The sequence below is a fragment of the Megascapheus bottae genome, chromosome 19 (assembly GCF_031878675.1).
Source record: "Megascapheus bottae isolate mThoBot1 chromosome 19, mThoBot2.hap1, whole genome shotgun sequence".
NCBI classification, from domain to species: domain Eukaryota; kingdom Metazoa; phylum Chordata; class Mammalia; order Rodentia; family Geomyidae; genus Megascapheus; species Megascapheus bottae.
This window is the reverse complement of record NC_143527.1, coordinates 4,775,655-4,788,122: the sequence shown is the minus strand read 5'-3', so window position 1 is coordinate 4,788,122 and position 12,468 is coordinate 4,775,655. Positions and strand designations below refer to the sequence as shown.

General features: G+C 39.3%; 1 non-coding gene across 1 annotated transcript; it reads left to right on the top strand.

Annotated features, from left to right (window-relative positions):
* The first annotated feature begins 4,449 nt into the window (after nucleotides 1-4,449).
* Nucleotides 4,450-4,554, top strand: LOC150049566 (U6 spliceosomal RNA). The gene has a single exon (XR_016538925.1). It is a non-coding gene; the product is annotated as a U6 spliceosomal RNA (small nuclear RNA).
* The last annotated feature ends 7,914 nt before the right edge of the window (nucleotides 4,555-12,468 follow it).

Genomic DNA, 12,468 nt, shown 5'->3' with positions numbered 1-12,468 from the left:
GGATTCAAGAGCTGATTGCTATAATATCTTTGTGTCTGCTGTTTTAGATAAGGGTCTTGGGTGAACTCAGGTTCTGTAATGAGCTGGATTGCTTATTGCTGAATTCATTAGTCTATGTGTAATGTGTTTTTAAAAGCAGTGTCTTGGCCCAGTTTTCTGGCTGTAGCTATTAATTCTCCTTCATGAGCTGCCAGTCAATCCACATGCCCATCCCATCTGAGTGGAGCTCTTGCATTCTGGACTGTCATCTAATTCACTCTGAGAGCAGGCATTAAGCAACTAATGGCAGTATCTCTGACCCCAAACCCAAGGAAGTGATGAAAGCAGCCAGTCCCAAGTGCCTAGTGACCCTGCCTCCTCAGTGACCTTCTACAAAGCACACCGAGAGCCCAGCCCTTCTCCTGCCTGAGACTGGGACAACCAAGCCCAGTGCTTTACCTGTTCATGGTCTCAGTGATAATCTGGAGGCAGGGCATGCCTGCTCTCTGGGGAACTGTGGAAATCCATTCTCTCCCATGGTCAGTGGATCACGGAGCTGTTGAGCTCACTACACTTAAATAGATGATGATGATGATGATGATGATGATGATGAAGATGGTGATGATGATGGTGATGATGCCATAATGATGATCTGTCAAAACATCCCTATCATGTGAAACAGGTGCTAATCCCAGTCTTTAATCTTGGTGTTTTTTGACATTTTAATATGGGAATTTCCTTCTTATGTTCATAGTGGTTGACAGTTGAAACTTACAGGAATTTACCTATCATATATGGGTGTTCTGCCTCCCCCAGCAAGGCCAAATCCCACACTTCCTTCTACATTTTTCTATTTGACTGTATTGTTATTGGAAACTAGACTTTACGTTGAAGTAGAAATGACATTTGAAGAATGAAAAAAGAGTCAGGATTCTGGATGCTCTCTAAGTGCCACTGAGTGCCATTCTATCTTCAAAATCGCTGTTACATCCTATCAAGACATTCTAACACCACCGGCTGTGTGTGCTCACCCAGAACGCCACGTGGATGGGAATGGGGCATAAATTACTGCTTCTGGAGAAGCTAAAGTCCCAGTCTTCTCCAACCGAGCTTAAAATGTCTTGAAATTGGATAGGGAAGGGGGGAAAACAAGATGAGGGATGGGCGTCGGGGCGAGGGAAATGGGGACCAAGACATGAGAAAGGGTATCAATGTGTGTGAATTAATGCACCTTCTATCTGGCAAATATCATGTAACCCTTCTACTAATTACAATAAAGAATATATGAAAAAATATAAATCCATTGATCTATCTTCCTTGATGAATGAGAGCAATATGGGTACAAAGTCTTTTAGTGACACAGTGACATCTATGGGGAAAAATTTTCTCCTTGCTCAAACCAGTGTCTTTCTGCCATTTTGTTTTCATTTTAAAATGTTGAAACTAGAGTATTTATTTACCTGTATATGAATGTTCCTTACAATGGTAGCCGGTTTTGAGGCTCATATTTTCTCTCATATGCAAAACCTGTCTTTTTTGGTTTATGCTGCTATGTATTCAAATGTATTTCCATGCTAAATGTTTACTGAAGATATTGAATCGAGAGCATTTTCCATGAGTCATGTCCTGTAACCATAGAAATGTTCTAAGACACACCCCCACCCTAGGTATGTGTATATATACATAATGTTTAATTTATAAATTAGGCACTGATAGATACTAACAATACTATCTTACTATAGATTTTTTTCAGCAACGCCAGCACAGTACATTTCCCTTTTTCCTTTTCTTGTTTACCCAAGAATGTTCAACTTTCCCTTGAAGGGAAGCACTGTACAGACTCTCTGGAATGTTGGACCCACCAGCATTGTGACCTTCTTGCTCTGGGATAATTTTTGAGTGAGCTGAGGATGCTACCTTGGGATCTCAGTGGGAGCAAACGCTAAGATGACTGCGAGGAGACGACCGGGGGGTAGTGCATATGAGGGATGATTTGGGCCCAGGACAGGATGAGGCGAGGCACACAAGATCTCATCATGCTCATAGAATGGCACTTATTCTAAAACTTGTGGATTTGTTATTTCCATTGGAGATCTCTGCACCCCAGTGGAGCACAGGTAACAGAAAACATGGAAAATAAAACCGACAGTGAGGCAGACGAGGAAGGTTACTTTCCTGGGATGGAGGTCACAGCAAATGATGTGTTTGTAGCTTGTCTAGTTTCCTTTGCAGATAATGGGCAGAGGTGAGTGAATTTTATAAGACTTTTGTAGTATGGAAGTATATGAGAGAGCACTGATTTACAAGGCTGTTTCTATGACCAGACTTTAGAATGACATTGGCTCTCAGGTCATCTCTGGGTAGCCTTGAACAAGATACTAAGCTGTTGATTCTCTCTTAATACATGTTGAAAGCATAATATGCTTACTACATTTCCTACTTTTCTTTAGGATATCACATGTATCCCGGAATTCTTAAGTGTATTTTAAGTCTGAAAATAGTAGGGTAGCCTAGTACTACTTCAGGTAGTATTTATTTTGCTCAGGAAACTTAAAACCCATTGAAGCTCTCTGTCACTACTCTCTACATGATGTTTTAGTATTTTGGGTATATAAAATAAGGCAGGAGGATTTTTATTTTCACAGAAAAATGTCCTAGCAAGATTATATGGAAGTAAATACAATGTATAGGTAATTCAAATCTAAAAATAATTCAATCCCATTTAAAAAAAAGTAAAATATAAAAGCAATGTCCATTGGAAATGTTATGAATGCTCTCACTCATTTCTCACACCAACTAGACAATCTGGGCACTGGCAGGATGTTCAAAATGGGTAGGTAAGTTCTGAGGTCAACATTAAGTACACAATGTAAACACACTTTAACCAAATCTGCCTGTCTCAGTTAGCTCTGTCATTTGGAAACTAGGCATAAAACAGAAACTAACTCTAAAATTATTTACTGATTGCATGTCTTCCTCAAAGTTCTAAAAATTACCATGGAGCCCTTAGATATATGGAGAAAAGATAAAAAGTTAATATGTGGATTTATCCCTAAAGGTTGTGAAGACTTGGAATTTGATGAATACAAATGATCTGGCACTAGTAAATTAATAACGTGACATACATGTTTTCTTTATAAGATGTTCAGGGTACACTCTCCATGAAAGGAAATTATCTGGTACATAATAACATCAAAATACGTGGTTATTATTGTTAGCAATGCCCATCGATAATATTCTAATTTGAAATAGTAAGCTCAAAGATATAATCTGTGACTGAGCTTTGGACTGTCTATTTAGAGTCTCAGTTAAGTGATGCAGAGGAGGAAGATCAGAGGTCTTTGGATGGCTGTGGGAGAGGTGATGGTGTTTCTAGTCTAACAGGATCAACACGCTGACAAGCAGTGACACTGGGAGATAACCGAGAGGATAGGTCTCTATGCAACTTAGAAAAGGTGTCTAGAGTTCTCCAAGAAATTTCTAGGGCAGGGCTACTAATTTAGACAGAAGAGCAATTAGCATATTTTTTCTCTCTCACATTTTCTCTTTTCTGTGTTCTTATAAGGATTAATCTATAAGGTTAATATTGGTTAATAAATAGATTTTATTTGACCTCATTTGGCAAAAAACAGAGATAATAATCATAATCATAATCATACTGCTGCAGCAGCAAATCTTTTAGAAAATAAATCACTGTTTGGATTGTACTTCCCAATGGGAGCACAATTACTTGAAAATGTTCAAATACAAATTAAAATTCAAATTTCAACAAAGTAAACACTAGGACATGAAAGAGTTGTGATGGGGAGAAGGTACACATGAGTGATGAGGAGAAAGGGAGGAGAATTCAGTCAAGAGACTTGCAATAGAGCAAAACCTAGATACATAAGGCCATATAGTATGACGCTAAATGAAAGGACCTCCAGGATATAGAAACAAAAGCCATATAATGAGTGATTGTTGTCCTTAATGTACTATGTTATCTCTCATCTCTTTTGCTGTCCCTCGGTTATCTCATATTATTACAGTATTTCACCTTGTTATCTGATATATTATATATATGTGTATTTAGTTATTTGAAATTGGATAGGAAAGGGGGGAAACAAGATGAGAGTGGGGGTGGGGGGGAAATGGGGACCAAGACATGAGAAAGGGTATCAATGTATGTGAAGGAATGCACCTTCCATCTGGCGAATGTAATATAACCCTTTTATTAATTACAATAAAATATACATGGAAAAAAGAAATAGATTTAAATAAAAAACTGCAGAAAAAAATAATTTAGTGTATATTCTAAAAACTTAAGAAGAATGACAAAAGGGGTATGATAGGAAGAATGGGTGAGAATAATAAAAGGTGTGACATTGATTAGATGCATTATATTTAAAAACTATTTTGCTAAGTGACAAAACATAAACCCAGAAATTGAATGTGTCATAACAAATCACTCTGTTCTAGTAAGAAAAGGCATTGCTCACCCGGTAGCACATGTACTAAAACTGGAACGATACAGAGAAGGTCAGTATGGCCCCTGTACAAGAATGAAATGCAAATTCCATGCGTCTCCGGGTTCCTCATGAAATACAGTGTGCAAATAAGTCATATACGTGGGCTGAAACTACATAGACTTGCTACTTCTTCCTTGGACTTAAAACTTTGAAACTCACTAGTCTTGCTTCCTCTAATGCTATCATCTCTGGAGGCCCAATCAAGATTAAAATAAAGAAAAGTAAAGAAAAGCCACGGTACCTTTTTTCCACTTAGAAGTTCACTGCTTTCTTTGACTTCCTGATTTATACATTTAAGTAAATTACGCATCACAGTGAAATTACTCTTGCTGGATAGTGAAAATGATGATTCCTCTGAGCATTTCACTAGACTCTCCATTTCCTGACAGCATCCTGACTCTTGAGAGAATGCTATATATGAGAGGAACGGCGTGATTTCAAAGATTTATCAAGAGTTTTGCTCCAAAGATCGTCAAGTGATTTTTTTTGTCAAGTAAATACTTTATGCCACAGTTAAAAATGAAAACGATTGGGGGATGTTGACTAATAGAGAAGCTGGGGTGGAAATGATCCTCCATGCCAGGTCTGAGGGGATTTGGCTCTACAGATGTTATTTCGGAAGATATTTGTTCCTTCCCTGTCAGGTGTCATCTCCTATGTGGCTTCCCTATTATCATCCTTTCTCCACAGCTATGACAGAACACACTCCATGGATCGTCTTCAAATTCCCCAGGGACATGTGCAGAGACAGGAAACAAACACATTTCAGTGTCATCGATAATGAGCATTTTTCTTCCCACTTGAAATTTTTATGGCCCTTTGTAGTTGTTGTTGTTGTTTGCTGGTCGATCCGGAACATTCTTTCCACATGACATTCCTCTTCTTTCATGGGATTCTTTATTTCCTCCGCTAACCTTGCCACCCAGGCTAACTATGAAAACTCAAAGTGAATATGGAAATAGGATTTCAATTTGTTGGCCCAGAAAAGTGTGGATGAAGGTAAACGATGGGCTCGGTTCTGATGCATTATTGAGGAGCCTCATGCTTTACTGGGATGTGTTCTCCTGAGGGCCAGTGAGGTGTGACAACAGGACAAGGAGTGAGGTAATGAGTGGATGGGGAAAAAATCACTCAAAGAGCTGCTATCTCCTGAGCCTTTGTGCACGTGCTCAGGGGTCAAGAAGAAAAGGGCAAGTGAAAGCAACAAAAAAGCATAATCATTGCACTTTCCAGATCATTGTCCTGTCCTGGCCACCAGCTGTTAATTATTTGTATGTCTTCCGTGAAACACTGCTACATGTGTGTTCCTTTGCCTTTGCTGTGTGAATGGATGCTGTATTTTCTGCTCTTCGGTGCTCTAAGAGCCTTAGACACGAGGGTATATATTTATGTACAGGGCATGCCTGCCTTTTACTGCTAAGATAACAAAGAATGGAAAGGTATATTGTAAAACAAGAAGATGCTTTTGTTTTGGCATCATGGACACAAATTAACTCACATCAACTGTAGAAATTCCATGTGATTCTGCAGGATAACTGGAGTCCTTTCATGAAGGATCTATTGTTCCTGCATAGACAAATTTAAAGAAAGCCTGTAAAATGTACATTTTTAATTAAATAATGGAAACAGATTATAGCAAGGTGAAAACACCTCCAATTTCATCATCACATTATCTGTTTCTCATTACCTTCCTCGCCCTCCTCCCAAATCATCTGTGAGTCATTTCCTTAAGAATTTGCTGTGGGAAACTAGATTCAGCTCTGTCTTAGGTTTTTAGCAGTTAAAGGTTCAAGTGCTTCGTTGTGTTACTCCCTATGTCCAGGTTTGAGGGTGAGTTTATATTTACTACTTTGTAATAAGATTGGGTGATAAAAGAGAACAGTTACAATAGGTAGCACTTGGTAGTGGTAAGAGTCTGAGTAATACCATTGGTAATGGTTGGCTTGAGAAACCAGTGGAGAGAAATAGGATGAGAATCCGTGAGGTTGGGCAAAAATGCAGTTATGCCCAAATCGAATGTTTAAGATGTGAGTGGTGGTAATACACCTGTCATGACTGTCCACGAGAGGCAGAGGCAGGAGGATGTTGTGTTGGAGAAGATTGGGTTGCAAGATTAGAGCAAAACCCATAGAGAACAACCTCTAAAATATCTTATAAATACTATGAGAACAAAATAGTTGTGTTGTACCTTCCATTTGGGACTAAGAAGTAAGTTAGACTTGCTAGAAATTGTTTTATTTACTTAGGGACATGGAGATTGTAGGTCACATTGAAATGGAAGAGGAAAAAGTGGCTTTGTAGAATTATGTTAGCATGGAAAGGTAAACCAAAATGATCAAGACTTCTGCCCATATCCAGGGGAATGGCATTTCCACAAGAGAAGGGAAGCTGGAGATGCTCATGCAGGAGGAGATGGAAGAGGGAGGGAGGGTGGGGTGCTGGCAGGGTTTTGCCTAGTGGCTGTGCAGAGGTTCCTGGCTCAGCAGGTCTGGGGTGAGGCCAGCGTCTCAGGAGATTACTTGTAAAGTTCAGATGATGAATGGATATTTGTCACCTGAACGCGATACCATGTTCCTTAGTGAGAATCACGTGCTGTACCTTCAGATCATAGAATAGGAAGGAATCTTCAGGCTTGATCCCTGATCAAATCACGTCTCACTCTCACACTCACAGCTCTTAATTCTTTTTCCTGAAAGTCTAGTATTAGAAACAATTAATGTGATAAGCCAGGAAGGTACATACATGTGCTCAAAGTTCCAGGTTTTTTTCCCACTAATTTGTTGAATTTACCTATTTTAAATATAGTTTCAATCAGAATTCTGATTTATAAAATGATGGCAGGGTTGAAAAAAATGGATCTATATCTTATAGAAAAGTATGGATATGTGACATTTAGATCTGAATTAGGAAATCCTGAGTTTTTTTGAGTCCTCTGGGACTCAATACAGTCCTTGCGGTAAGGTGATCACAGAAGATAACCCCTGCTCTTGAATGCATAGTGCTGCTCATTTAAGACGCACAGACATTAGTACGTTACACGTGGATATTTTCCATGATGTTGCGTGTGTGCAGACGCAGTCTATCTCAAGTAGAGGAGCAGCTGCACGATTATTGAATTGTTGTCTACCAAAAAGCCACGGCTCTGCGTGGGGGTAGAGACTGACCCACGAGATCAAGCGCTGCTGGGGCTCAGGGGGAGACAACCAGAAAACAAAGAAATACTCATTTTAACATTAGGTGGTAGTCAGCGGCAGGAGGGACAGTGGGACATGGTGAATGGTGCCACTGGAGGAGCTACATTTGGTATTGCGGCCTGGTCAGGCCTCTGGGGTGGTTTGACATTCGAAGCAGGGTCTGTGTGAAGGGCAAAAGATGTCTTGCTATGACCTGAGAACTAGATCTACTGTGCTGCTTCTGAGGTGCAACTGTAACTTCGAACCCATGCTTATCTCTGATAGTCTTCTTTTCTACATTCTCATGGATCTCATTGCATACATTTACTAATCACTTGAGGGATGAGGATAAATCATTGAATCATTTTATGTTACTACATTTCTTAGCTCAATGGAATTTGCAATACAATATATTCATTCTCTTTAAAATTTGCCTAAGGAGTAGTAAAAGGGTTCAACTCGGTACCAGTTTCAGTATGATGGCCCTTGATAAATGTTTCCTCTTCCACTGAGACACCCCTTGCAATTTAATTTTCTTTGGTTCACAAAGAAGAGGAAGAGGAGCCATGAGAACCATGCACTGTATAGGGATGTATGGACAAATAGAAAGTTGACATTCTCACATAACCTAGCTTTAATTTTTTTTCCAAGTCTGAATGCCTTAATCAGACAGGCAGATATGCATCCTTTGTTTACAGATGGGGAAGCAGATTTAAAAGGCTGAAAAGCAGTAGTAACTCTGCACAGCTGCAGAATTGTTTGTTAAGTCATAAAGAAATTCCAAACTCTATTGTCTATACTCTTGAAACATGTAGTAGTATATTACACTTGTGTCATTTTTTTCATATTCATAGTAAATGTGACAAACTATTACATAGGTGATGATTGCCTCTCTTTTTGATATTGTTACCCCTCCCCCTTTTTCTCCTGTTTTCCCTTCCCCACTCCTCTTTCCCCATAGTTATAGTGTCTAGTGGGTATCATGGTCGCAGTAATTCATTCTTTGTCCTGCAGTTTCTGTGATTCCCTTTCCCTTCTGAAGATCAGATAAACTTATGTACAAGATAAAGCATACAGAAAACAAGATAAAACAAAAGGACAAAAATGCAAACAAAAGAGAGAAAGAAAGAAAATGAAATAACTCTGAACAGTATATTATAGAAACCTGTAGATGCCAACATAGCCTGTCTCAGTTCTGAAAAGTAGGAGAAACTGCACTATACATTCAGGTATCCAAAAGACCACACATGGGTTCAGAAAGAAACCAGCTCTGGAATACTACACTCTAGTTTATTCTAGAAACCTTTTGTGGGAGCTCCTCTCATTTTCGGGGGATAGAGTTCAGCACTATCTCACAAGAAAGATGAGTACAATCTGGGGGTCTTCTGGGTGTGCCATATGCCAAGCCTCTAAGAACTCTGAACAATTCTCACAAGGCAAAATCATTTTCTTACAACTTTGTTAGTGCTTGTAACATCAGTTCATGTGGTGATTTGCAAATTACAGAAAACCCCACTGATATCAAAGTCAAGAAACTTTTGCTATTTTGGTCGGCAGCAGATGAAACAATGTACATCTGTTAAGTACTGCCATTCTGTTCCATTGCAGATAATCACCCAAATTAAATGTAAACCTCTCATGAAAATTGAGTCCCAGTGCAGAAGTTGAACTTAGTACCTCTGATATTTAAAGCAGACAGTTAATCAAACAAATGACTACCTCTGGCTGCAGCCTATGGGAATTCACAGGTGTTAAATTAGCTTCCAAAGAGCTCCTCTATTGTTTCTTAATGGAAAATTTGGGACATATAGAGATTTACACATGGAAAATAAACATAAATCAGCTATAAGAGATACTGAAGATAGTCTAAGAATTAGACTTTAGTTTTCTGGGCATGCACAATTCTGTGCAATTGAGCCATCTGATGTGATTGCTATTTCCTTTCAAAATAGTAATGTAACAGTTTCCACATTTTAGCTTTAAACATCTTTATAACTAGAAGGACTATTCAAATGCTTTTGATGTGATAGTAGAATGATTCTGTCTTTTGAGAATGACAATCATGCCTTTGTGATTTCATAGTATAAAATATTTGAAAGATAGCCATGAGGACGCAAGTGGCTTGTGATGATGGAGAATTGTTGGGGCCTGTTTCTGAACAGCGAGGAACAGAGGAGAAATAGAAAGTCAGACTAGAAAGAGTTCCTTTTTTTGTACCCCAGGGATTTTTAGACTTTCTTGGTGCATATGGATTTGAGCAAAAAATTATTTGAATTGATTTATTCTTTTGTCCTTGACAGTACAGAATCAAGTAGAGGTTTGCCGTGTTCCCATCGCAGAAGTGAAGCATTGACTGCCCCTGCTCACACATTGTTCACAGGTACCAAGTTCTATGGGTTATTTGTGGGTAACTGACTCAATAAAGCCTTTCAAATCTATTGTTAGTCCATAAAGCCAAAATGTCTGACATGAAATCCCGGCACAGATTTATTTTCTCGATGGAGCAACAGGAAGCAAACTAGTCTGGGTTTGGCACCATTGTTTCAAAGACTTATTTTAGCACCTGCCTTTATGGTCTTATTAGGAAAACATCTGTCTCTACCGTGTTATCAGGAGAGCAGCAGAAACCACTGGCTTGGTAGAATACAAAGTATGAGATCATCTACTAGGACTTTCTGTCATGGAAGGAACAAAGCACACACAAAAAGACACACTATCAGTGAAGAAATACAAGAAATACTCCTTTGTGTAGAGAAATGGGATTGCGAGGGTAATAATAAATGGAAACCTTGTCTCACATATTTGTTTGATGAAAGACAAATTTAAAATACCTTTCTTGAAAATTTTAGCCACATGTTGTAATTTAAAGCCCATTGAAATCCCCCATGGTAGTTGGTACTCCCCCCCACCTCTCTGTGAAGTCATCATTGTATCTGCACCTATCACATGTTGAAAAGCTTTCTTCTGTATTCAATTGGAAAGTAATCACTGAGAATATCCATGTAGAGATATAATTCAGGCTCATTAGCATATGCAACAAACAGTTACCATTTTCTCGTGGTTAGAGCATTTAAAATCCTCTGTGTTGCCCATTTTGAGTGCTTTTCATGGGAAGATTCTGCCTGGGGTCTGCCTTGGCAAAAACAAATCAGTCCACACAGCCCTCCGACAGGAAACAGTTCTACATGACAGCTTCAGTTACCACCTCTGCTTCTCATTTGTAACAGCCTGAGGTTTCAAACCCCAGGAACCAGAGCTGCCGGAACACGTGGGCCCTGCGCTGAATTCACACGGAAGACTTCTGTCTTTTTAAAGTCTTGTTCAGTTTATTGTCTTGCCTCCTGTTGTATTAGACATAGATGAAGAGATTGTGGTTTTTCCTGGGGGGTTGGAGAGCCAGGTTAAGGAGACATCAGAAAAGAATTCTCAAATGAGTGTTCAGTGAGTGCACTGACAACTTCAGAAATCTGAACTTTAGCAAACACAGTGTTCTTTTCAATTAATGTCAAAGTGCTCGCTGGCTTGCAGGTCTGTTACAATAATGTGATATCAATATTCTCTGGTTGGCAGCATGGCCCTGTTGGAGGTGAGGATTAATTGCAGACAGTTTCTTTGAATATCTGTTGAGTAATTTGAGAAATAGTATGTATACATGTATGAATACATATATATATATATATATTACTGGTTTGTTTGCCTTCAGGTTATTCTGCTATGAACTCTTCTGTTCCTGGTTTGTAATGTGTGCCCAACTGCATCTGAGGTTGACTCTGACTCAGAGAGTAGAATATTTCCTAAGGAAATTAGTGGTTTTTGCTAATGGTTGGGAGTTTGATGGCCACAGACACACACACACACACACACACTTCTTTGTGGAGGAAATAGGTGGAGATTTCTTCCTTGTTCCTTATAGGAAAGCAGGTCACACACAGCTTCTGAGTTTAGCAGTGTTTGACATACAGAAAATAATCGTGGTGTTGCATGAATTAAAATATGGTAGAATAATGAATGAAATAAATGAAACTTTACATAAATGCAAGAAATCAAATGAATGAAAAACAAACCTCATTATTTTATCAAATGCTCCTGTTTCCTGACTGAACGTTCTGGAGTAATTGATATATGAAGGAGAAGCCTTAGGGCACTCAGGAGAGAGAAGACAGTGAATTATAGGAAGAAATGTTTCTCCCAGCTTTCTTTCTTAGCTATGTATGCCTATAAAGATAATAATTCTGAAAGATGATTTGTAAAGGTAACGAGTATAGCAATACAAACGCTCAATCAAATCAAATATCCACAGATCACTTTATAGTCCTCTTTTGTCTAGGTTAATTTTGCTTTAGCTGGGCCAATGATACTGGATTTTCTGTTTCCACAACTGGCAGAATGCATTCCATGACTGCCCATGGGAACACACCGTGGAGACTTCTGTAGATCACGTGACCCCATGTTTGTTCACAGGTCCCTGCTTTGGGTCAGCGTGGCTCTCCCATCAAGGCTATGGTTTCCACAAGCTGTGTCAAGCTTATGACTAAGTTTAGGCTAAGAGCCTGCTCCTGGTGAGAATCTAGACTCCTCTGAGCACTGCTTTCCCAGCGGGATGCATGTCTACAGGCTGAGCTCTTCTGCAGCAGCTCAGCAGCCATGCCTTTCTCAGCAGCACACAGTCCCTCTTCCCTACTTCCACAGGCGGCACAAATGAGTTGTGGTCTGGAGGTTGTTTTTGCTGTCTCTTGCTTCTTTATGAGTGGATCGCTTGCATGTCTAAAACTCCATTGACCCCTGCTTTTTAGAAAGCCTCAGTGAAT